At 47.3% G+C, this 25,104-nt stretch overlaps 2 long non-coding RNA genes across 4 annotated transcripts; one reads left to right on the forward strand and one right to left on the reverse strand.

The window, feature by feature from the left end:
* Positions 1-17,864: 17,864 nt before the first annotated feature.
* On the reverse strand, positions 17,865-23,069 carry LOC128795412 (uncharacterized). 3 transcript variants are annotated; one of them, XR_008433523.1, is made up of 5 exons: positions 22,989-23,069; positions 20,202-20,358; positions 19,995-20,115; positions 19,146-19,702; positions 17,865-19,056 (listed from the first exon to the last, which is right to left on the reverse strand). It is a non-coding gene; the product is annotated as an uncharacterized LOC128795412 (long non-coding RNA). The 3 variants fall into 3 exon arrangements; XR_008433524.1 differs by having other exon boundaries at positions 17,865-18,798; positions 18,996-19,702; XR_008433525.1 differs by having other exon boundaries at positions 17,865-18,295; positions 18,691-19,702.
* A 66-nt stretch (positions 23,070-23,135) lies between these two features.
* On the forward strand, positions 23,136-23,393 carry LOC128795413 (uncharacterized). The gene is made up of 2 exons (XR_008433526.1): positions 23,136-23,225; positions 23,314-23,393. It is a non-coding gene; the product is annotated as an uncharacterized LOC128795413 (long non-coding RNA).
* The last annotated feature ends 1,711 nt before the right edge of the window (positions 23,394-25,104 follow it).

A 25,104-nucleotide genomic window follows, 5' to 3' on the forward strand; every position in this document is an offset into this window, starting at 1 on the left:
AAAGAAGCAGATTTTCCTCTGAGCACAGGCTGGGCGACCCTTGAGTCCAGAGAACTGGGCTGCAAGGTCTGGGCTGCCCTTGGGCTGGAGCAGAGCCTTGGTGAGGGCACGTGGAGCACCTCCTGCTCTCCTCACATCCTTCATCAGCACCATGTGATTGACCACGGGCCAGGGCTCACCGTCCACCTTTGCCAGGAAAGCCACGCCAGGTTACATCCCTGCCCACGGCTGGGGGTTGGAGCTAGGTGATCTTTGAGGTCCCTTCCAGCCTGAGCCATTCTGTGATCTAAGAGCTGGGACTTGGGCAGGAGGTGGGAGAGGAAAGGAGTTTTCTCACCGGTTGGGTTGGACATCCCCAAGGAACATTTGGGTTGTGAGTCCTGAAATCCATCTGTGGATCCACAGCTCAGCTCAGAGCACGCCAGGGCTGCTGAGGGAACTCCTGTGAGCATGAGAGGTGGGCTGCAGAGCCAGCCCTTCTGTTTGGGCAAAACCCAACAACACCAGTGAATTAAAGACAGAACTGAGGGTTTGGCAAAATTGCAACACAGCTGCCCGAGGTCATCTCCAGTGAAAGTAGCCGGGGAGGTTTACACGGAAGATGTTAATTGGATTTTCGTTTTCTCCTTAGAAAGGTTTAGAGCTATCGGATCTCACCCCGGTACAAGCTGCATGAATATGTCCAGTGATATTGTGAGCTGATTATTGTTCATTCTTAACGGCTTTGCATCTCCCTAACAACGGTATTAGCATTAATATTGTGCCCAGGGCTCTGAGTGTGGATACTAATGGAACTCAATCAGCTCCTAAAGAACAAAGGATCTCTCTTACATGGCACCCTGTGACTGGCAGAGGATTGGATTAGCAGCTTGTCAATCCTCCACTTCGAGGCACTTTTTTTGATGCACTCCTGAATGCTTGGTTAGTACGTGGAATTACGTTATCTGAAAAATTAATACAAAACATTAAGCGAAAGCTATGTGCTATTCCCTCCTGACCTGATTATTCTAGATTATTTAACTAAGTAGCCAGCATACCCCCTAATTTAAGTGCTGAATTTCTACCACACAAAACGTTATCTTTTCTCATAAAAGAAGCCCACGAAAAGAGCAAGCTCAATTGCCAATTATGCTTCTTCCATGAAATCTCTTCTATCCCCTTCAGGATAGGTTTGGGTAAAAATATAATTGCAGTGGATAAGGAAGCTTAAGAAAAGATGTAAGTGAAAAATGTTATGTGTTGGCATCTGATTGATCCATTTGAAAGAAAGAGAAGGAGAATTTGATGAGGTGGTAAGGAGCTCATAGTTTGTTTCGAAGGAACCCAGCATTTTTTTAACCTGTACAGGGTGCTGAGCTATAATTAAGAACGGCAAGTCAGTGAAAAATCTATTTAAACTCCTGACAGCTTCTCTGCATTAGCATTTTTGACATCTACATTCACTCTGGCAAATCACTAATGTAATTTTTTTTTTCAAATTATATTTTTATTAGCTTTCTGCATGTAATAACAAAGTAAAAATGATGTTGCAGCCTGGACAGGTCTTTAACTCAAAAGCTCAGCACTTACATTGGGCTTAATTACCTGCCTGATTATTGTTTTTATCCTGAAAGAAGTTTTGTAAATATATTTTCATCTATGAAGCATCTTTAAAGGGAAACCAACTGTTTGATACTGTTAGTTGGTGAAAAGTATGGCAAACCCTGGATTACAAACACTGTGATTAATTGATGTCAAGATACTCATCTCTGGGGATTTTTTATTAATAATAATAATAAATAAACCCAATAATTTATAAAATTACTTTTATTATAATTTGTTATTATCACTACTACCATTATTATTACTATATTACCATTATTATCATTATTACCATTATTACCATTATTATTATTTTGAGTGAACTTTGAGTTATGCAGGTCTTTCCCATTAATAATTATCCTGAGGCAAGGGAAGACTCATGGCTCAAGCCTGGTAACTTGTGTATAGGTATAATATCCTCAAACACATCAAGAATCTTCCTCAAAGTGGGAAGAATTCATGATAACATTTAAGTCAGATGCACTATGAATGTGTTGGGTTTAATTTGATAGCAAAGAAATACCATCATTAATTAAAATGCTTTCAGATTAGTGTTTGTCTTGCATAATTCAACATTTGCCAAAGTTCAGGAAAGATATGCACTAAATAGAAATTATTACTTTGATAATGCTGCTACATTTCCTCTCCTTATTTTTAATATGGCTTTTTAATTTGGGTAATGAGTATATATCACTAATCATTTTGAAAGCCTATTACCAACACCAACCAATTCATCAACTTGAGTTAATAATTTACTTTATTAGAAAAATTGGAACTGGACACAGCTGTGGAGGACTGAAGGAAATAACTAATAATTTTTAAAAAGCCTCCTTAGCAGATAACCTATTTTCCTATGTGCATAAAACGCCCCTTGTTCTGTCAGGACTTGTTTTCCCACTGCTGCAACCCTTTGGTAGCCATTAAACTCCTGCTCGAGACACATTCTACTGCAGGGCATTTGGAAATTAAATGCTCGAGGAATTAGAAGAAGACTGTCTTCTCCCATACTTAATTTCCCCATGTATTATTAGTAGCTGCCTCTGCACTGCTAATGCCCTTCTCCCACTGTGTAGGCATGAGCTGGCAAGGTCATTTGTTTTTCAACGTGTTTACTGGAAAAATGCACTTGAATCTGAATGATTGTTTTGGGAAAAATAAAAATCTTGGGATGAGTCATAAGTGAAGAAAAAAAGGTCATTTGAGAAGATTTCAATAAGGGGAGAAATTGATAAAGAATATGGAAATGCATTCTAATTAGAATGAAAAGTTTGAAGACTGCACCCTGTAGTGAAATTAGTGTCTGCAGCAGACAATGCTCCTCATTAACAAATCGGGACCTCACTTTTATTACACTTAAACCAAGATTCTTCACTGTGTCCTGCCACTTAAAAACATGCATCAGTGACCACAACACTCACCCGTGGTTACCCTTAACCCCCTGCATTCGTGAGCAGAGAGAAACTCTGAAAGAAGCCCCAGTCCAACGAGGGATGCTACAGAGATGGAGTGTTCTGTGCTGAAACTGAATCTTCCTTTGAATGGTGGAAGAATAATAAGGACCCTGCCTACTGAATCATGCTAAACTGCAGCATTTATTTATTTTTAGTACAGTTTTATCTGGTGACAACGCAGTCATCATAGCCTTTTGTTGTTAAGGTGTGTGTATATTTCTATTTGAAAACCTTAGGATAAGAAAGGCATGAACAGTAAAGCTTTGAAAATGATCCCCACTCAAGCAGTCACAACTCCAGTTCCCCCAAGTTCTGACATTTTTCATTACTGTGGGTCGCTCTTTGGGAAGGAGAGGAAGCAAAAAAAGAAATGAGCAAACACCCAGAGAAATTTAAATTAGAAGCCTTGTCTTTAATAAGATCTTGCTGTGACATTAATCCCTGTCTGCAGCTGAGGTATTGTTTGCCTTTGCTGGAGCCGAGGTCCCGCTCAGCTCCTGCCTCCCGAGCTCCCCTCCTGGCTGTGAGTCAGCCCCAGCCCTGAGCAGAGCTCTCCCCAAAACTGCCCCCAGCCCAGGTGAGCTCAGCCAAATATGGACCAAACCCCAGCGTGCTCCAGTCAGCGAAACATCTGCTCAGATTTCCCACTGGAATATTCCACCGAAAACCAACTATTTGCACACAGTGAGTTTTAACAGATTTCCTCTTTCCTGATGAAAACGAATTTCCCTGAAATATGGTGAGTGGTGGTTTATTGCTGCTTTCAGCCCACATGCTCAGAAAGCAGAAGCTGCGTCCCCACAGCTGAACCAGCCCCATCTGTCCCAGTGCCCACAGCTCGTCCACCCATCCCTGCCAGCCCTGCTGTGCCCAGAGCCAGGGCTGCTGTGCCAGGAGCCTCACCTGAGCTTCCCCAGCAGCTCCTCGTGCCACTCCAGCCACAGCAGCAGGGCTGGGTACCCAGGCTGATCCCTTAGAGACACCTGAGATCCCTGCCAGGACCTGGAGGGGCTACAGGACAGCTGGAGAGGGACCTTTTACAAAGAGCTGGACAAAGACAGGACAAGGGGAGTCACCCCACTTGGGGGTCATACAAGGGGTAACCCTCTTTGAAATTAAAGTGGGGGTTTAGATTAGATATTAGGCAGAATTCTTCCCTGTGGGGGTGGTGAGGCTCTGGCACAGGGTGCCCAGAGAAGCTGTGCATGCCCAACCCCTGGAAGTGTCCAAGGCCAGGCTGGACGAAGCTTTGAACAGCCTGGTCAAGTTGAAGTGGCATTCATATTCTCTGAACAGTGAGACATAATTCTCTCTCTCAGGACTTTTCCTGGAGAAGCACAGAGGGAACAAGAGAAAACAATCCTGATCTGCGCCTGTGTTTGTCCCATGTGGAATGTGGTATGGACATTGCTTACCCAGGTGATTGCTTGGATTCTGGTGATGGTTGTTTGGCTTCATGGACCAATTGAATCCAGCTGTGTTGGGACTCTGGGGAGAGAGAGTCATGAGTTTGTTAGTGATAGTTCTTGTTAGTGTAATATAGTTATAGTATATAATATAGTTTAATGAAGTAATTAATTAGCCTTCTGAAATCACTGGAGTTCAGAGCTCATTCTACCCAGGCATTGGGGGTCACTTTTACAATACCCACCCGTGGCAGGGCCTTGGAGGAAGGTGATCTTCAAGGTGATCCAAACCATCCTTGGGCCCTGTGATTCAGCAGGGATGAATTCCCCAAATCCCTGGCGTCTCAGCCCAGCACAGCTGGCAGCGAGCACGTCTGGGACAGAGACAAAGCCTGACCAGCATAGCAAGAGGAGGCCACTTTTATTTACTTCTGTAGTCTTGTGAAAGAAAAGGGGGGCAGGGTGTAGATAAAGGTAATAAACACCTCCAAGCTGTGGCAGGGTTTGAAATGATTCTGCTGTTTATGGTTTCTCCTGGCTACAAGTAATTCCGTGTCTGTTAAATGGCCAGCAGCACCTTCACACAGCCAGGGCTGAGAGCACAGAGCCGGGCCAGGGGCAGCAGGATGACAAAGAGGAGCACACGGGTACAAGGCAGGCATCCCTCTGCAACTGGCCTGACTCCTCTGCTGCTTTATGGGCCTTGTTCTCCCTGCTCAAACACTTGTATTCCACTGGTGTCAGGGAGCCCTCCTGGGAATGTGAGCACCTCAGCCCCTGCAGACATGGAGAGCGAGGCTTCTGCTGCCATGGCAGAGCCTGGCTGCTCACACACACCCCCAAACACACCCCCTGCACCCCCCAGCCTCACAGCTCCCTGGATTATTCTCCACTGCCCAACTGTTCATGCCATTTGGGTAAATGAGTGTTAGAACCACGGATTTTTGTTACCTGCTCTGTCAGGAGTTCACCTGGCTGAGGTGGTCTTTGGGATCCCTGCTGCCACAGGCTGGCAGAGCACAGCTGGGCAGGGGCCTGTGCCGTGGGAGCAGAGCTGGAGGGGGGATGCTGCAGAGCTGCAGCTAATTACAGTCAAAAATCATAACTTTAGACAACTCTAATGTTTGCAGCTGGAAAGACTTAAAAGCTATTTGCCTCTAATCTCCCTCTGACAATCAATGAATTGAACAGTAAATGTTATTAGACTAATTTACTGTTCATCAAGAGTAAGAAATGAATAGAATAATTTACTATTCATACATCCAACTGTGTGACATGTGTACAGATCAGTTTGAAAGAAAAAGCAACATTAGGGTTCCAGTTCTCCTCCCATACCTTTTTTTAATTCCAATTTATCTCCATTCTCATCCTAAAGCTGCTCTGGCTTTGCCCCAGTGGCAGAATGACCACATTTGTTAGGATGCACATCTGCCTTGGTACGCAGAGCACTTTGCTTCTTGCCCAACCATCTCAGTGTTTTCCACTGAGGAAAACAGCCAAAAACTGCACAGCTCGAAGGGAAGCCCCTGCTAATTGTCACTATTCCCTGGGAGAGGCATTTACCTCCAGTTTTCAGGTACCTCCCGTGAGGATGTTACAGCTGTGCTGCATCTTGAGCACTTCATCTTTCTGCTGTGACTACCCTGCTTATTTGGGAGTTTGGAGCGTACAAGGAGTAAATTGGATTAATTTTTCTTTCTAGGACAAAAACAGGGATGGTGAAAGGCTGGAAAACCTGAATATTCTTAGAGAGTTTGGCAATATTCATGTGTGGGAAAAAATCCAACCCAACAGGTCTGCAGCTTCTCTAGTCAAATAGTCTGAATAATTTAGGTGTTAAAGACAGACTCTGACATCACTTTCTGGATGCCACAGAGCTGAGCATAAGGAAAGCACACTGGAAACTGTGATCTAGAATGGCTGGAACTGAGGTTCTCAGTGGGGCTGGTGTTACCTCCTGACACAAATGCCCTTCCGACCCTCAGTGATTGTTTCTGGAGTCAAAACTCTGGGCTTCCTGGTGATGGTAAGAGGTGTGGCAGCCCTGATGACTTTGCCTTCAAACCAGCACAAGACTGATGCCCTTCCTGTTGGTTCTCCTAGGCTAAATTCACTTTTTCTGCAAGCTGCACCAAACAGGAGCAGTGTTCTAGTTCAGAGGAAATAGCTGAGAAGAGCACACAGACAACTTCTCACTTCAGCTGTATAGCTTCTCCAGCACCCCAAGAGATGCCACAGTTCTTGTTTTGATAAACAAATGCCACCTACCATCTGCCATCTCCATCTCCCACTGCCTGTGTCAGGAAGTGAGGGTTGGAGAATTCTTCCAGCTGGAAGAGTCTCAGCTGTCTCTTCACTACCCTTTGGTGTAATTTTAAAGGGCTGTCCACAAGCTCTGAAGTGCTGGTGTTGAAAAGAAAATCTGACAAAACCAAAGATTCAACCTTGAAGATTTAGGATTGCTTTTGCTTTTAAAACTATTTACAAAACCGACAACAAAGCAGAAAGTACAGTTTTATCTTTTCTTTTTTTTTTTTCCTTTTTCTGAGCATATTTCTTCTCAGGACCTGACAGTCAGGCTTGCTTTTGTCCTAGTCACACACCAGCAGCAGTAAAAGAGATCCCACCAGCCAAATGCCACATCAAGGCTCCCCAGAACCTCCTCCCTCAGAATATCTCCTCTCACAGATGTGATATGTGGGAAGGCCTCAGCAAGTTTCCCCAGCTTGAAAACTTCCCTCCCAAGGTGTCAGCCACGGCACTGAGCCCAGAGGCAGTGATGCTCCAGTGGAACCTGTCTGTCTGTCTGTCTGTCGAGGTGCTCACCACTCCCCACCAGGGCTCAGCAGTGACACTGATGGTACCACAGTTCCCATTCCCATCTCCAAGAGACAAGCAGAGGGAGATGCACTGCTCCCTCTGGAGCATGCCACCGAGGTCTTGGGGTCATCTGGGGCCATGGACCCTGCAGGACTGTCCCCTCAGCTGCCCCCCATGGTGGCTGCAGCCAGGTGAGAGCAGTCTGGGTTGGTGGCAGCACAGTCATTATGGGAGAGCCAGCGCTGTCCCAGCACCACGCTGTGCCAAAGGCTGGCTGTGCTCCTGTAAATAGCTCTTCAGGAGCACAGGGGTTATCATTAACTTGTGCTGGATGTGGGGATGAGAAAAGACACCTGAGGGAAGGTGCTGCTGCCCTGTGGGAGCACAGCTCCTGCCCTGCAAGGCAGGAGAGTTGGGCTGTGCAGGGCAGAGCTGATGCTGGCTGAGCTGCAGCCAGCTCTGGTGTCTGTGCTAGGCAGTGTTTAAAAAATAGAATCAACACATCAAATGTTCTGTCATGTAAGTTTTCCGTGTCAAGGAAAATAGCCCAAGGCCCTTCTTCCCACATTTGCTGCTACAACAGCCAGACAACCTGGCCTCTGAATTTATTCTGGTCTTTAATCAGGCAAAATCCCTGTGATCTCTGAGGCTGTGCTTCACGGCTCTGGAAATAGATTATGCTGTTTTCTCAAAGGAAGGCACTTAGCCACTGTTCCTGAGGTCTGTGGTCACTGTGAGAGTCACACACGATGTGCACAGCCTGCTGAAAACGTGGAGATGTTCTCGTTTGTCCCAGTCCTGTCTGTGCAATAAACATCCAGCGTGGCTGCTTCAGAGCCATTCTCGTGTGCTCCTTCCCTCTGTACACACACAAGCAGATGCTCTCCAGCACCCCGATGACTCCGAGTGCTGCTTTCATCCTCGCCTAGTTTCTCTGTTCATTTTTTCCATGCTCCTTGTGCTGTGGTTTACCTTTCCCCCGGCTGTGTTGCCCTAAGAACAAATCTGGTCCTCCGCAGCTCAGGCACAGCGAGGCTGCACAGGATGCAAGGTCACTGCTACTCTTTAATTGGTTTTGTTCCTCAGCTGAGGGCACAAATAAAATTTCAATTGGCCAGAGTGGGATTTTCCCTCCATGCACTTTTTGTGCTTGTCTTTCCACCTTAATTAACGACTTCAGAGGTTTTTCAGGATATTGTGAGATGCAGGCTTTGCCTTTAGGAAAGATCAGCCACCTAAACATGTGTTCAGCTGATGGAGACTCTGCCCCTGCCAGCTCCAGGTGGAGCAGGACCATCATGGTGCTCATCAAAGTCTCCGTTTTGGATTCTGAGGACTCTGAGTAATTCAGAGCTCTAAAGTGAACCCACTTTTAGGAAAGAAAGGATGTAAAACCAGACATGAGACAGGGTTCAAGAGCAAACTAAGCCTAAGCAGCCTTTTAGACCAACATGCAATTTCTCTGGCAGGCAATGTGGTTTTCTTGTATGTGTATTCAACCTCAGCAGTCAGTAGAGCTTTGTGCTGCCACTACCCCTTCTCTCCCGTGGTGCAGCCCTGGTTGCTCTCACTGATCTGTGCTATTTCTGAACTAAAGCATAAGGTTTATCATCCCTGCTGTTCTTCCCTGCGAGCAGGAGTTTAAAAAAGGTCGACTACTGTGTTCAGGCAACATCAAATTACTGTAAAACAAGTGAGAAACTGCAGCAATATATGGAGAAATCTCAGCATTTTCAGCTCTTTCAGGCTTTTGTTATAAATGGGTCTCAAACTTGCATTCCTTATAGAAATATGAGCCATCAACTCAGATATCCCTCCCAAACTGGTGAGCAGTATGGGTTTGCAAATGAAAAAGTTCTGTACATGGACATGCCCTGGTACTTTGTGTGAGCTATATAATGAAGAGTTTAGTGTAAAAAGCCAGCTTCAGGCTGTCTTGGCTTTGTTTGATAAAAACCATGAGAGAAGATGTGCACAGCTCCTTGGAGGATGTGTCACACACAGCTCTGGGCTGGGCGTGTGAGAGGAGCTGGGCACTGCCTCATCAGCCTCTTTAGTCTCCCAAAAATGGGTGGGAGTTCCTCAGAACCCAACTGTCCCAAAACCAGCCTGCACACACCCCTTGGTCTGCACCAGCCCAGCATTGCTGCAGGCCCCCAGCCAGGTAACAATTAGCATTGACCCCATGATTGCAGAAGGCTGATCAATTGCTTTATTATCTCATCCTACACTATATTATATTATACTCATTAAAAAACTCAGTAACCCCTACAGCCAGTCCCATACAGCTTTGACCTCATTGGTCAATCCATCCAAACACCATCCAGTGTCCAATTAAGAAATCACCCTTTGGCAAACAAATCTCCACGGCACATTCCACACGTGCACAACAGCAGGTGCAGTGAGTGGGGATAAGAATTGTTTCTCATTCTTTCCTCTGATCTTCCCACAGCCTTGCCTGGGAAAATGCCTGGGAAGGTCTGAGCCTGCTCTCTGTGGCCACAGAGCTGTGCCACAGCCCAGGGCCAGCCCTTCCTCTGCCACTGAGGACACCTCTCAGGGTCTGGGTGTCGGGATGACCCCGAGAGTGTAAAAGTCCTCATTTCCCAGCCCCACAGCCAAAGGAGGAGTCTGAATGTGCAGGGTCAGCTTCTCAAGGGTGTTTATTTTCCCTTCTCTAGAACATTCTCTCTCTGCCCTGCTGAGCTCTGTCCAGCAGCTCGGCCATGGCATTCTGTCTGCCCTCAGGGCAGTGTTCACATTTTATACCCAAAACTCCGTGTGCCGTGGTTACAATAACGTGCCAATGTCTGTCATTGGTGTTGGACAGTGTGTCTGTGCCTGAAACCAACAGAAAAGTGTCACCAGCACAGCAGGACATGGAGGACAAGGAGAAGGAGAAGGAGGTCAGGACATGCCCAAATCCCTCCATCTTATCCTCTTTAACCCATTCTAAAATCCCCAAAATTCTACTTTTTCACCCTCTGTTAACTCAACTATCACACTACTCAAACTCTTGTGGCTGTAATTCCTCACACAGAGTTGGCAGCTTTTCCCACGGGCTAAAATAGAAGCCACAGGTGATTTTGACTTTGTGCCAAGGTCTCTGAGCCCCTGCCAGGGTCTGGAGCCAGCCAGGGCAGGCAGAGGGGTGTGCTGGACTCCGACAGACACCCTTTGCCCTTCCAAGCTGACACTGAGCCACTCACTGGGTGTGCATCTGCAGCCCAAACACGCCTTTCTGCACCTGTCAGGACCCGAGTGCTCCTGCACGCACACCTGGAACTCACCCTGCGCTCCCTCCCTGGCTGCCGTTAATTACTGCCGTTAATTACCGCAGCTCGGGGGGGCTGAGGGCAGGAGCTGCAGCCCACGGGCTCTGTGTCCTCGCTGAGATGCAGAGGGTGATGGGGAGCTGCACGCTTTGGCCAAGGCGGGTGGGAGGGCGATGCGGCCGGGAGGTCGGGGGAGGTGAATCAGGGGAGGGTGGGCAAGGGCAGCAGGGCCGGGAGTGCAGCTCCTCACCTGCACCTTCACCTGGCACAGCCCCCACAGCCGTGTCCGTGGTGCCAGGAGGGGCTGTCAGTCCCCACAATGTCCCGACAGCTGCTACCCCACAGGTCAGAGCCTCAGCCCAGCCCCAGCCTGGTGGCACGCTGCAAAAGCCCCTCAACACTGACAAAGGAGCTCATTTCTTACCAATTACTTGTCAAACAACGTGTAATTAAATAGCACAGAACTGTCTGCGATGCATCTTTGGGTCTTTAAGCCCTTTTTTTTTTTTTTTTTGCTTCCCCTGTTTGTGGCATGCCTCTACAGCACTTCAAGGCTACTGCACACTGCAGAGCAGCAGAGGAACAGAGTGATAATTGAACAATTAACAAGAGATGTCATAAAACAATGCACTTAAAATAAAATGCATAATTAAAATAAGTGAACCAAAAAAAAAAAAAAAAAAGATGTTACAACATACAGACACAAATGTTGACAGTAAGTCTCATTCAGGAACTGAAAAATGTAATAAAAAGGGAAAAAGATAGCACTACAGTGGTTAAATGAAAATGTGGCATAAACTAGCAAACATCTCGGTGATTTGCCAAAAAATATAATAATTTTGCAAAAGGATTATTCTCTGAAGTTAACGAGTTTGGACCATAAAACAGTCCTTTGGTGGCTCCCTGTGTCATTACTTGCTACCAAGGCACTGCACTGATGGGCTCCGTGGGATCGCTGAATTCAGCGATAGATCAGTAAGCAGGAAAGCAGAGTTCCCACCAGATTTCCTGCCTGGAGAGTTGTTAGGATCCATGCTAGTTCTTTAAAGAGCAGAACTGTGTACAATACTGCACTCAGAAAGACCCCATTAGGAATATAATCTTCTGCTACAAATGAGATGTTTGGGGAAAAGAAAACCACGAGAAAGCCAAAAGGAAAAAACAAAAACCAAAAAACCAACAACAAACAAGCCTGCTTGACTGAAGTTCATTGTAACTGCAGTTAAAAATGCAATTTTTAGGAGCTTTGCATGCTGCCTGTATCTCTGCTCTTGGGAAGGGCCAGAGAGGGGTCACCTCCTCCTCCTCCTCCAGGCCAGGCTCCAGGCTGCCCAGCCAGGATTCAGCCCCGCTGGCTCTCGCTGCCAGCATGGAGCTGGAGGTGCCAGGAGGTGCCCACACCTGTTCATTCACAGCCTGTAGAGTCCCTTGCTCCAGTTTCTCTGCTTTCTTTCAGCACGTTTAATTTTTTTTTTTTTTTAAACGCAAGACACTAGAAAAGATTTTAAAGCGTGAGGCAGACGTGCTTTCCAAGAATAATTGCTCCTTGGCTGATGCACAGGAGCTCTGCTCATGCATTTCTGGGAGATGCCTGCAGACTGCTAACTGCTCTGGAAGCCTTTCAGCCTTTGCTGCCTGCAAATGGCATTATTATTCACTAATAGCCTTGGCTCACCATGTTGTCTTTTGGTTAGTTAGCAGCTATTCTGCAAGTCAGAGACAGGGAAAGGGGAACATATGTTTAAGCAGTAGCCAACTTGTGACCTGTAAAAAAAACATCCTGGAAGGTTTTCTCAGAGCAATCCCCACCATTAGCTGGGGAGTGATTAGCAGGAAAGTGTCAGCAATGGGAAGGGGTGTCCCCCCCACCTCCCACGAAGCAGCTGCTGTTTCTCAGGCAGGTTTCTGGAGGGGAGGATGCAGAGGATGCTCGTGCTGCTACCGCAGCTGCTGCCACAGGGTCATGGAGCAGGAGGTGCCAGGGCTCCATGGGGGTAGAAAGAGAGAGTGGCCCTGAATATCCATGGTGCAGCATTCCCAGACTAACGCATCTAAACGACAAATATTCATATATCGCATTAAAACTCAAATGGACTTAATAATAAAATCCTTCCTGCTTTGTTTTTTCCCTAAAGGTTAGGGATTAGGTTTGTTTTATTTTGTTTCTCTAAGGTTACTTGCTCACCTGCTCATTTCTTTTTTTGGATATTGTAGGATTCTGTTATTTACTGCTCAAGCAGTCCCAAGAACTGCTCTGCTGACATTTCACAGTATTTAGTATTGACCAAACACTACATGATAAATCTTTATAATACTCCAGAGAGACCATCAAGGGAGCAGTTACAAATGTATACATTGCAGTGTGCTGTGTTCTGGGTTAAATGGAATAAAAACCCCATGGCCAGCCTGGTACTAACGTCTCTATCAGTATTCCATCACACCAGCTGCAGGTGTGGTGCTTGCCATTAAGACATCAACGTTTGTCGATGCTGCAGATGGTAACTGATGGATCACTCCTTCCCTGGGCACGTGGGGATGGCATGGGAACTGCAGGAACAGCAGCACCTCACCTGTGCACTGCTCAGGCCTGCTGAGCACCCCGACACACAGAGGGACAGGGTGGCACAGGCCATTCAGCATGGTCACCCCCTGCCCTCCTCTTGCAAAGCGTTCTGCTCCAGGAGAAGAGCTTCTCCAAGCTCTCAGAAAGTTCTGCATTCTCAAAACTCAAAGTTTTGAGTTTTGGTTAATTTATAGCCAAGTTGATTTCACCATCATTAGCTTTTGTTCGTTCAAACACAGTTTAATTTTCTTTGGAAGATGCAGACGTGTGTACAGCTAGATAATGCCCTGTTTATTTTACTGACTAATTCATCACTTAAAGTGCAAGGCTATAGGTTGAGAGACCAAGACTTATGCACAGTTCCATACCCCTAAATCAGGCCAATAAAAGTTAAATTCACACTGTTTGCAAGCACTTCATGCAGATGGAAAATGTCACCTTGTCTGAAATACTTTATGGTGCGATGCTGAAGCAAAAAGAAATCCCACAGTGAGAGATTAAAAAGCTTCACTAATGCTTAGCTGGGAGGCACAGGGCTCTGCGCCGCCTCCTCCCCGTGCAGTGGGGAGGCTTTGCTGGGAAGCAGCATCTGGCTGCTGCTCTGGCTGGTTACAGAGCAGCTCCCCCAGCTCCAGACACCCACCTGGGCATCACTCAATGCCACCCTGAGCAGCGCTGGAGGGGGTGGCACATGGTCAGCTGCCCAGCGAGGAGCTTGTTGGCTGCTGGGCAAAGCTGCCAGGGCTGTGGCTCCAGTTCAGGCTCTTCTCACACACTGTGGCTTTAGGTGTGGGACAAGACTTTGGGGAATGCTCTGAAGTGGTCGTGCTGTGTGCATTTTGCCACTTCGTTATCTAGGGGCTTCAAGCCACCCTTGTGCTGTCTCCTAAAAGCAGAGCCAGGATGGTGCTTCAGCCATGGTGGGAAGTTAAATTTTGTAAAAGCAGCACCTAAATTGCAGAAAGCACGTGCTGACTTGGCCAGTGGGCCACTTCAGAGCAGGGCTGAAGCCCATGCAGCAGGTGCCAGGCTGCCCAAGGGGTACCCCAGTGCAGGAGCAGCCCTGCTGTGAGCCCAGCTCCACGGCACCCAGGGATGCAGAGAGCCCTGCTCCCCACTGCCAGCCCTTACTGGGCCAGTAACTGCCACTGGAACAAGCCTGCCTGGCCCTGTGAACTGTGCAGAGTCACACTCACTGAAGCAAAACAACCAACAGCCTCAAAAGCCCAAATCCCAGGCAGGAGAGACATAAATTGTGGGTGGATCTGCTGCTCCCAGCCCGCCTGTGCCGCCCAGGCTTGTGGTGGCTGCCAGAGCAGGAGCAGGAGTGATCCTCACTCCAAAAGTCCCAAAGCTGCTCTGAAAGCCCTTGTGCCCCTGCCGAAGGAGGGGGCATTGCCTGGCTCTCTGTGCTGGGGTAGCACAGCTGGCTGCAGGCAGAGCAATAAACGCTCTGAAAGCGTTTGTACAGTGGGAAGTGGAGGCTCTGCAAACAGCTAATGGGGGTATTTCAATTCCCTATTAATTGCATATTTATTACTCGGCTGCTGCAAGGAAACGTCATGTTACGTTGATTAAAGCTTTGCAAGCTGTACAGTAAATATTTTAAACAAAAAAGGTTTTGATCTCTGTTGCTGTTGGGAAGGGTGGGGGGAAGTTGCCATTAGAGCTGCTGTAATTAGCAAACTCCATTGCAGACAGTATTTCCCACAGGCTCTGCAACATGCTTCGTGTGTGTCTGCATGTATTTAGTCTGAATATTATTTTATGTATACGTTATCTATAAATTATATATACTTTTATATATATATATATATAATGTGTGAAGAAAAAAGGGAGAAAGCAGAAAGCCTGTGCTGCTATCTCACATCTTGCAGACTGGAAAGATAAAAGACTTAAAAGGCAGACTAGAAAAGGGAATTTCGGTGCCTCGACTGAAGTTTGGGGCGTTAGGTGACCTGCCTGCCAGCCCTGGCTGCCCAAAAATTGTGTCTGATTAATGAAGTCCTGCACATGCCTCTGTTCCAAACTGCCAAGGCTCTGCACATATGCTTTCGATCCCCCTCGCTTGCTGGTGTCACTGCTGGTCTGTGTGTAAGGCAAGATTTCACTGGAGAAGATTTTGTCAGCATCACCCAGACACGGGGCAGAGCTGACCAGCCACAGCCATCCCGAGCTTTGTCTCCTGACTGTCTGTGTAATGTCATCAACATATCCCAAGAGCAGAGAAAAAACCAGTCCCTATTTCTGACAGACCGAATCATCTTCATCTGGCGCTCAGCCCCCGCTCACCTTCTGCACAAGGAGCTGATAGAAACAGAGCCCACAGCAAAGCTATGCCATCAATATGTGCCCAGCAGAGCCTTTGCTGCTGTGCTCACCTCAGAGGAGCTCAGCTATCTGTCCCAGCCCTGCTCTCCCCAGCCTGCAGCAGCGCCCTGGCTCCAGCCCCCTGTGCTGGCCAAGGGCAGCTCCCTCTTCCCCCAGCTCTTCTCTTCTTGACATGCGACATGAATTGGAGAAGACATCAGTCATACCCAGCCAAACAACTGTGGATACCTGCCACAGGACAGGACAAGCTAAAATGACACTAATAGAGGGGAGACAGCTCCAGCTAATAAGGCCAGTGATTTACAGTCGTGGGTGAACCACGGGGGTGTCCCTGGGAGGCTCAGCCAGCCCAAGCTCAGCCCCAGGGCTGAAGGACCAGCTCTAACACAAAGCAGTGCTGAGCTTTGATAAACCCCTTCAGGGCCAAGGTTCTCTTCAGGGCACTAGTTCTTTGCTACCTTCAGACTTGATTTCTGTAATCCCCAGTCCCACCAGTCCCCAATCCCCCAGGTGTGGAGGCGATGCCCCCATCCTGTCCCCAGGTCCTCCCAGCATTCAGAGCTGCTGGAGGCAAACCAAGGGGCGATTTTCAGGAGCAGAATTTGTTGCTGTCAAGTCTTAGGAGTTTGTTAAGTTGCAGTATTTGATTTGGCTCATTTCCTACAGTGGCTCCCTCTCGGAGCTGTGTGATTGCAGGGGATGCAGCAGTTATTAACAGTAAAGCAACTTTCAATCTCTAATGATTGTACATGAAGGCTCAGAAGTATGAACCTTCAAAGGCACAAAATGCAGAAAGCAAAACCAGAAATTATTCAGAATTTATTTCTTCCACAAAGGTTTTTGAAACTCTTTTCAAAATTCAAGGGACCTTATGTCTGATTTTTGAAACAAAAGTTGGCAGTGCTAAAACCAAATGAGCCATATTTACATCTCACTTATTTCTGTGAATGAAAGGGTGGCAGTGGGGGTCTGGGGGAGACACAACTCCATTTGGCAAGTCCCAGCACAGAGAAAAAAACTTAAATAAACAAAGCAGGAACGGAGTACTTTCAAAAAGAATCAAACAGCATGGACCATTAATGTTTTAAGAGATAGGAGCTGTATGTGAGCCAGCCATCCCCAAGATATTTATTTCCTATCTTTAAAATTGGGAATTGCATTAGAACAGGTAGAACCTTTCAAAGCTGGGAAAATTTTTAAGGGCACTCACTATACTTTAAAGAAGACTTCAAAAACCATCTCCAGTATTGAGCTGAATAAGTTGAAGAGATTTGTAGGTTATAGCAAGGGAGAGTGATGGGAATACATACAGAGCAAGCTGGTTACTGCAGTAAACAAACCTCCCCCAAACTAACAGCGAGTGCTTCAGCTCAGGAACAAATGTTTCACATGGAGAAATACATCTTAAAGTGAGACAGGGTGCTGGGTAAACACCAGCCAAGAGCTATAAACTATTGCTGTGGAAGGTGAAAGCCAACTAGCCTTGGCCATTGGGATGGCGAGGAAGAGCAGAGCCAGACACCCCGTTCCTCACAGACTGAGAGGCAGCCTTGAGGAAGCCAACCCCTGAAGGCTTTGAAATTAAAAATGATGAAAAAGGAGGCGTTTTCATTACAAAGGAGGCCAGCATAGCACAGCTATGGAGGCAAAGCTTCAAACAGTGCTGCCTTAAATCTGTACCAAAGCCAGCGAGGGCCGCGGAAGGCGGCGGCTCCGCGGCGCTGCTCGTCGCGCACCACCAAGGGCAGCCCAGCCCGCTGCAAGAATGAACCATTTTATCTCCAGGAAAGAGACATTATCATTAATTGGCTCACACAGAGCTTTTCTCTCATTGCTGGGTGCTGGAAAACTGAGATACTGTAATCACGCTGAGCTTGAAAATTAACGGTGATTGCTGGGCTTTATTTCCTCCCCCCAAAAAAAATGTCTGAGAAATGCCAGCCCTCAGCCCAGTGTCAGGCTGGGTGTCCCCAGCGTGCCCGGCCCCTCTGCACCCTGCCTTTGGGCCAGGTGCCTTCTCTGCCCCCGTCACCTCTGCAGGGCTCTGCCCAGGCACTGCCCTTGTGGTGACAGTCCCCAGTCCTCTCCCCAGCACAGGCTTCATTTCCCATCAGCAGGATGTCTAACAGCCCCAGATTCCTTGCTTTTCCACAACTCTCCTTCCCTTTGTCTGATCCCAGCAGACAAAATTAACTGTCTGAAATTAATTTGTTAATTTCTTAACAAAGTTAACTGTCTGAACAGCAGACAAAATTAACCTCCTGATCCTTGCAGTATTGCCCCCTTCCATGTTAATTTATTATTATTATTATTAACAACAACAATAATTATAATGATAATAATTTTGTAAGCCATTTGGATCTTCTTTTTTCAGAATTTCTTCTTCTTTAATAATTACTATTCTGAAATACAGACTCATTATTTTGATGACTTATTATTAAAATTATAGCTCCTTAGGCTCTGTCAGTTATCCAAGTTGCTTCAGGGATGGACTGAGGGCTCCAAAGGCTTCCCTGTTTGCCCATAGCTCGGGGCAGATGATGTGCAGGGCATGCCCAAGGCTGCTGTAAATGGATCTCTAGCCCTCCATGAGCCAGCCTGGGGCAGTGCAGCCCCCTGAGCCTCCAGGCTCCCTCGGTGCCCCACAGGCTGGACAGGGCTCCTTGAGCCAGCCCAGCACTGCTCAGAGAAGCCACCTGCACCTCGTGTGCTTCCAGGGACACCTCTGCCATTCCCCTGCAGGCAAACATCTTCCCAGCTATCGTGAAGAGCCCTTAGGATGAGACAGGATCAGGTCCAGGACACTCCATTACCAAGAAGATACTTAACTAATGTTCTGCTTGTAGCAGGAGGTCACAGGAGATTTATCTGAAGAGATGCACATAGAAAGAATTAGCAGACAAGCCATTTCACAACCTCTAATACCCTCACCTTCTTAGCTGCTCAGCTGAAATGCCTTCAGGGATACGTTTTACAGGAGCTCAAAAGTGAACTGGAAACTGCTTAGATCACACAACTTATGCATTTTAAATAGCAGTGTAAAATACAGTGCTCTACAAAAGCCCAGTGTTGTACTGAGCAGGAAAGCCATGCTCTGAGCAGGGAGGCTGCAAAAGTTGCAGCAAGTACAATAGAGAAAACCCCACATACAGCAAAACAAATCTGTGACTTACTGAAGTTTATGATTAAAATTTAAAGACTGTTCAAGTTTTATTCCCCATAGCTGCTGCTCCCTGGACAAGAAGAGACAGAGGAAGACTGACCTTGAATAATTAAGCTGGTCTGTGGCACCAGATCAATTGCTGGTATTGGCAGAATTCCACAATCAGGCATTTTGAAATGCAAGTGTCAAAGTGCATGTATCTGTGGGGCTTTTGGTGCAAAGCAGCCAATATAAAGGAGAAGAGGTGAAGAGTGAGAGAAAATAGATTGTGGAGTTTTGAGCACAGTCATGGGGGAGGGATGGGTAAAGTTTTCATTTCCTAACTCTAACAGGGCAGAAATTGCAGCTGACAGAAGCCAAACGTGGTTGGGTTTTTTTTTTCTCCTGTAACCTTGAAGATGTCACCTGGAGCAAGCTGGATGTCTCCTGAGCGACTTAAATCCATCACCAGTTCTGGAAACAGGCTCTGAGCAAGTACCAGTCAACAGTTTAATTGAAAATAAACGTTGTAAATCCAGGGAAACCTCTCTGTCCAACATCAATTACTGAACAAACCTGAAGGTGTTTGAGTCCAGGTAGGCATTCCCAAACGTGGTGGGCATTTTTGCTGCTGTTTCTGCCCTCCCTCAGATCACAGTGCTAAGGTGACCCACCAGAATGGAATGTGGTGAATTTTATAACAGCCAGGAAAGGCTTTATATTAATGTCTGCCAAATAAGACTTTGTATTAATTTCAGGAGCCATGGGAACTCCTATTTAAATCTCTTCCAATCCCTTGACCTACAAATGTGTACGTGGAAGAGCAGCATCAGGCAGATAAGGCAATCATTGTGCTCCCAGTGCAACAGTCCTGGAAGATGCCCTTGATACTGGAGTTGTTCCTGAGGCTCTCTGCCTGACTCTTCTAGACAAAATCCAAGACCATTTAGGTGGCCCTCTGTAGAACAGGCAAGGGACAGCAGGCAGAGAGGATTTTTCCACACATAAAGGCTCAAGGTCCCCTGCTTCCCTGGCCAAAGGCTCTCTCCAGCCACCAGGAAGTTGGCAAGGTGTTGGCACTGATGTCACTGGGGATTCTCCTGTTCCCTCTTGCAGGGTGGTCTGTGCAGTTCCTGCCAAAGGAGCAACAGCATGGGCACAGGGAAGGGAGAAGACGTTGCCATTCCACTGCCAGTTCCATAATTTCTATAGCAAGTTTTGTGTTGCCTGCTGTTTTCCAGAAAGCTCCAGCACCTTGAGTTCTGTGATGAGACAACATCAGCATCCCTAGATGTAGTTCTACAGCTCATCACGAGCTACAGTTTTCTCAAGAGTATCTTATAGATGCACATTCCAGGAGGAAATCAAAGCCAACCCAAATATATTGAACAAAGAAGAGAATCAATTCTTAGCCCAAGTCATTACCTACAAGATTTTGCTGTGAATACACGGGGTGGCCATTCTGTAGTGATCTGAAGGCCTGGCTCAAAGGGCAGTGTGAGGCACTGAAGAAAGCTTGGTTCTGGGCAGCTGCAGGTCAGATGGGCTGGGCAGGAAGAAGGACAGTGTCTTCCTCACGTTCTCCCAGCTCATGAGCACCCTTGCCAAGGACTGCGAGGACCCTGTACTCACTGCAGTTAGGAGAGCAAGAAGGGATAGCAGAGCTTCTCTGGGCTTAGTTCCAGCACCCCTGTGCTGCTCCAGCTCCCAGGAATGCTGGTGCATTACAGGCCTTCAGGGCTTTGCTCTCCACTCCTTCCATTCCACGGGCTTTGGGTTTGCAGAGTTTCTATGACAGAGTGAGAGGGAATCAGCAGCCCAGGCTCCCCTCCTTGGTGGAGATGCTTTGAAACTTTCAAAGAACCCAACTCTTTCCCCACATCCCTGTTAATATGCACCAACTCTGCTCTTGATGCACTCCATTGTAAATGATGTATGAAATGAAATCTCCTCGCTCGCCTAATGCAGAGAAGAAAGGCTCTGTAGGCAACACTACAACATTCCCGTCTAGAGATAAAGGCAGCAAAACCTCAGACTCCCTATGAACTTTTTTTTAAGTTGTTGCTCTTCAGTGTTGGTGTTTCTCCCTTTTATTATTTTTTTTCTTTTTTACTGAGAGTGGGGATTTGAATTCAGATTTCACAGAGAAACCCAAACGACTCACATGTATTTCTAAGCCTTTCACAGCAATTGTGTGACTGCTCCCGTCCCCTCCTCAGAGGGAATAGCAGCAGCAAATTCATTAGCCCCACAAAGCAGCAGAGTGAAAAGAATGGCTTAAAACTTGCAGGAGGGAAGAGGCTGAGTACGTGGGGGATCGGCAGTGGATGTTAAGCTTGATCTGGATTTGAGACCTCCTTCCAGTTTTATATGAAGCTGTTTCAAAACCAGAATGTGCCGGCAGTCTCCGGAGGGAAAAGGGATCAGCGTGGCCCGAGAGCCATGGTGGGAGCAAAGCCTGAAGGTCGGCAGTGTAAAACAGCAAACACACCACGGGCTGCTTCCAAATGATGGATTAGTTGAGGGCAAAGGGAAAGTCGCTGGAAGGGAGATTGGAGAAGGTGACTGAGACATTGCAGGAGGCACAGAGCAAAAATATCTGCTGCTCACGAGACCCTCAGCATGGTTTACTCCAGGTGGACCAACCTCAGCAGCTCCTGGGCTCGGTGGGAACCCTCAGAGCCCTCCATGTACTCAGCCCACCTCTCACGGAGCTGTTCCTGCTTTGGCCAGGCAGAGCCCAGCTGGGGAGGAAAAGTCTGTGCTGGCAGAGACAGGCAGGGGTAGAGCTGCATGGCCTCCAGTGGGCAGGGAGAATGCAGGGCTGCCCCCTGCCCTCCCCACATCCCCACCAGGTACCTCATCTCCACTGTGACACCGAAGCTGAGGAGAGTGTCGTGGTTTGACATGGAAGTGAATTTTTTCCAGGAAGTTGGGTCAAACCAATCAGTGGTCAGGTTTGGATATTGGCACCTGGAGTGACCACTGAAAGTATGGACACGCCTCTGAGAACACAGGGGGTTAAAAGCAAGAACTCCCAGGAGAACTCTCTCTTTTGGTTCCGGTCGTCAGAGAGTGCAGACTCCCCCCTGCCCAGCCTTAGGCTGGGTGGGGGAGGGGAAGCCACGCGGCCTTGTCCAGGTAGGCCGAGGGGGCTGAGGGTCTGGAACCCAGCCAGCTCCTGTGGACAGAAGGGTGGAGAGAAGCGGAGATGCCTTTGCCCCCCCCATGTGGGAAAAAGAGACGGAGAGCCTGGCGGCACCTGGAAATCTGCCGGCAGAGGAGAAGGAGAAGGGGGGGGAAAATGCCCAGCGTGGGAGGCGGAACGCAGGACTAAGATATCAGCCGTCCAGGGAGTCTGAACTTTTAACCCTTTCGAGGGAATGAGGGCTTTTTGAAAGTATTACTCCTCCTTGATTTGTAGTGGAAGAGAGATAGTCCGAGACCTGAGATGTTAGAAGAAGAAATATTTAGGTGGGAGGAGATGATGAAGTAGCTTTTTAGCTGGACTTTTCTTGTTAGCCATGGACTGAACCAAAATCTCCTGCAATAGAGACTGCATTTTAAGGGGATGCAGTGGTGACCCAGGGAGACCTGTTTCAGCTTCGAACAGCACAAGAATGGCGAGAAACGAAGAGAGCTAAAGAGGGAATGGTGATACCCTCTGTCTTCGGGAAGAAGATGAGTCCTGTTTTTGGACCCCTCGGCCCCAGGGGAAAATGGGGGGGACTGTAGTCCCAAGATGAGAAACTGAACTGTTGTATCTTTGGGTCCGTGGCAAAGCAGCCTTAAAGGAGCCCTATGAGCAGTCTGTCCATGCACGGTGGTGAGAGCACTGTGACATGGAGAGTGTCACACTAGCAGATTTTTCTTCCGGGCGGTTGCCATGTGTGACAGGGAAACACAGGGGGGCAGCTGTGTTTCCTGGGGGGCCTGTGGTGCAAGAGAGACTTCTCTCTCCCTTGATAGTTTAAGCATAGATTACCTGAAGGGTGGTAATTTGATCAAGAATCCCGGGTGATGTTTCATGGCTGGGTGTGTTTAGAATTGGGAAGAGGAGGGGTGGTTTTAAAAGGTCTTCATCCTGGATTTAGTTTATGTGTTTTCTGTATTAGTAGTAGTTTAATAAAGTTTTTTTCCTCTGTTATTAAGCTTGTGCCTGCTCTGCTCTGTCCCTAATAACATCTCACAGCATTTATTTAGGGAAGGTGCATTTTCATGGGGGTGCTGGCATTGCGCCAGTGTCAAACCATGACAGAGAGGATTGAACAAAGCTTTGAAAGGATAAGAGACTAACACGACAGGCTGTGTGGAAGCAGGCACAAGTTCCCTCCCAAAGCAGGCCCCACTCTTAAGCCCCTCTTGGGCAATCCCCCAGACTGTTGGAGTTTCTGGTTTCCTCTGGCCAAAGTTACATACCCAGCTACTGACTGTCCTCTGTGGCCAGGACTGAAGGAGACCCTGTGCTGTGGGTGACAGATGTTTGGCCACACACTGCTATCACACACACACTGCCATCACACACAAGCAGTGAACTAAGCTTAGCTCACTAACTTAGTTCTAACTCAGCTTAGCTCTTAAAAAGCTTTAGTAAACTTCTAGGAATGATGCTTTTACAGCTGACAGATGAGCCACCCTGATGGGTTATTAGTCACGGTTAGCCATCCTTGCTAGACTTTACGTTACTAGTGACTTTTAGGGGCCTTGCTTTCATTTTTCTTTCCCTTTTGTTTGTTCTGAGCAGCAAGTCTCAAAATGACAAAACAAAATGCTTCAAGGCAACAGCTGGAGCTTGAAATTAATAATAAAAAGTAGTTGAGCTGATGTTTGGTTGCAGAGTCATGCCAGCAAATGCATGTGTTTCGCACAGCCGTGGTGCTCTTGAGAAACCTGCTTGGCATCCCCATTTCCATGGAACCACTGCTGGGCTGGCACAACATCGATGCCAGGGCAGGCAGGGAACCAGGAAAAGGTCCCAGGGCTGGGAAGAGCAGAATTCCTGGAGGTTCCCTGGCACCACTGAGACCGGTGACAAACACAACCACGGACACTCCCAGCTGATATTTGCCTCGCCCAGCACACATTCCCTGTTCCTGGGCTGCTTGCAGGGAGATGGCATCCTTCAGCCCTGAGGAACCCACATTCACTGAAATACTGGAGACACACCATTACATCTGCAATAAACCTGCCCATTTTTCACAAAGGAAGGTAAAATCTGCATGAGTTAAGTGTGTTTTCAAAAAAATCTCTGAAAGCCCAAAAGGCCAGATGAATGGCCACACAGTTCCACAGTTGTGCTATGAGTCCAGCTAGACTTGACCTCCTTGCTACCCCTGGAATATGAAGTTAACAGCAAAAATATCTGTTTATCTGAGAATAGCACCACTATTTCATAAAGCTTCTTTATTTTCCTTTCTGTATTGGAAAAATTCCCCAACACAAACTGAACATTACTGCAGGCAGATTTTATTCTCATTGTTCAAGGGTAAGAAGTGAATGGGAACGGCAGGAGGCCAACTATTCTCTAGCTACACAAAGTGAAAATGATATTTTGAAGAAGATCAAAACCAGTAGAAAATATTCAACCCCTTCCATGATTTGTCGTATAATTTTGGCTGCAGACAGGTGACAACGATACAGTACCTCAACCTTGTGAGCAAAATGAGATGCAACAGTTTTTAATCAAACTCTTCTCAGGGAACATAAACCAGAGGAAAGCAGACAAAATAACAAGAGGGATTCTTAAGCAGGTCTGCTTGAGCTGTGATTAATAGTAACAACAATAAAAAAGCTTTGTGTTCCTAGACTTTGCCTTATCCTCTACTACCTTTGAAGCACTGCTGTCTTATTAAAGAAAAGAGAAAAGAATCCCCATATTATTCCCTTCCTAGGACTTTGACAGGAACAAATCTGACAACTAAATAGCCAGGGTGCTCCTAGCTGGATGGCTTCACCGCAGAACGTTGGGAAAAATGGAACACCTCTTCTGCTGCTTCTGGTTCCCCTTCTGCAAACACATCAAAACAAACACACTCAGGACTCAAACTTCCAGGAAAACACACACACACACTTCCTGGCTTGCAAGTTCCTTCTTTTTGCAGGACATGAACCTCTCATTGACATAGCCAAGCTTCCTCCTACTTGATACCACAGGTGGTAACTGAAGCAGGAAAATGCTGGAATAAACATCTCAGAGGTCTCAGTGCTGGAAGATGTTAAGTGTGTAGTAGCTGCTCTGTTGGGAGGGAGTTTGCTGCTTGAATGAGCCTGACTGGCACCTCGGGGCAGGTTTGGGTAAGGTGGGGCTGGTTGTGCTGCTGGAGCCCATCCCTGTGCCATCCCAGGGACACACAGACACACAGGAGCACGCACTTGCTGCTTGCAATCGTTCCTGGCTATTCTATTATTAGTCCAGGAGGAGAAAAGAAGCACAGAGCCAAGCAGAGGGGGTTAACTCGGCACTGCGCTCCTTCAAAAGTCTCCAGGAGATTTCTGGGGTGGTACTGAATAAATCAGGAGTGAGGCAGAATCAGCA

The sequence above is a fragment of the Vidua chalybeata genome, chromosome 14, assembly GCF_026979565.1.
Source record: "Vidua chalybeata isolate OUT-0048 chromosome 14, bVidCha1 merged haplotype, whole genome shotgun sequence".
Taxonomy (NCBI): domain Eukaryota; kingdom Metazoa; phylum Chordata; class Aves; order Passeriformes; family Viduidae; genus Vidua; species Vidua chalybeata.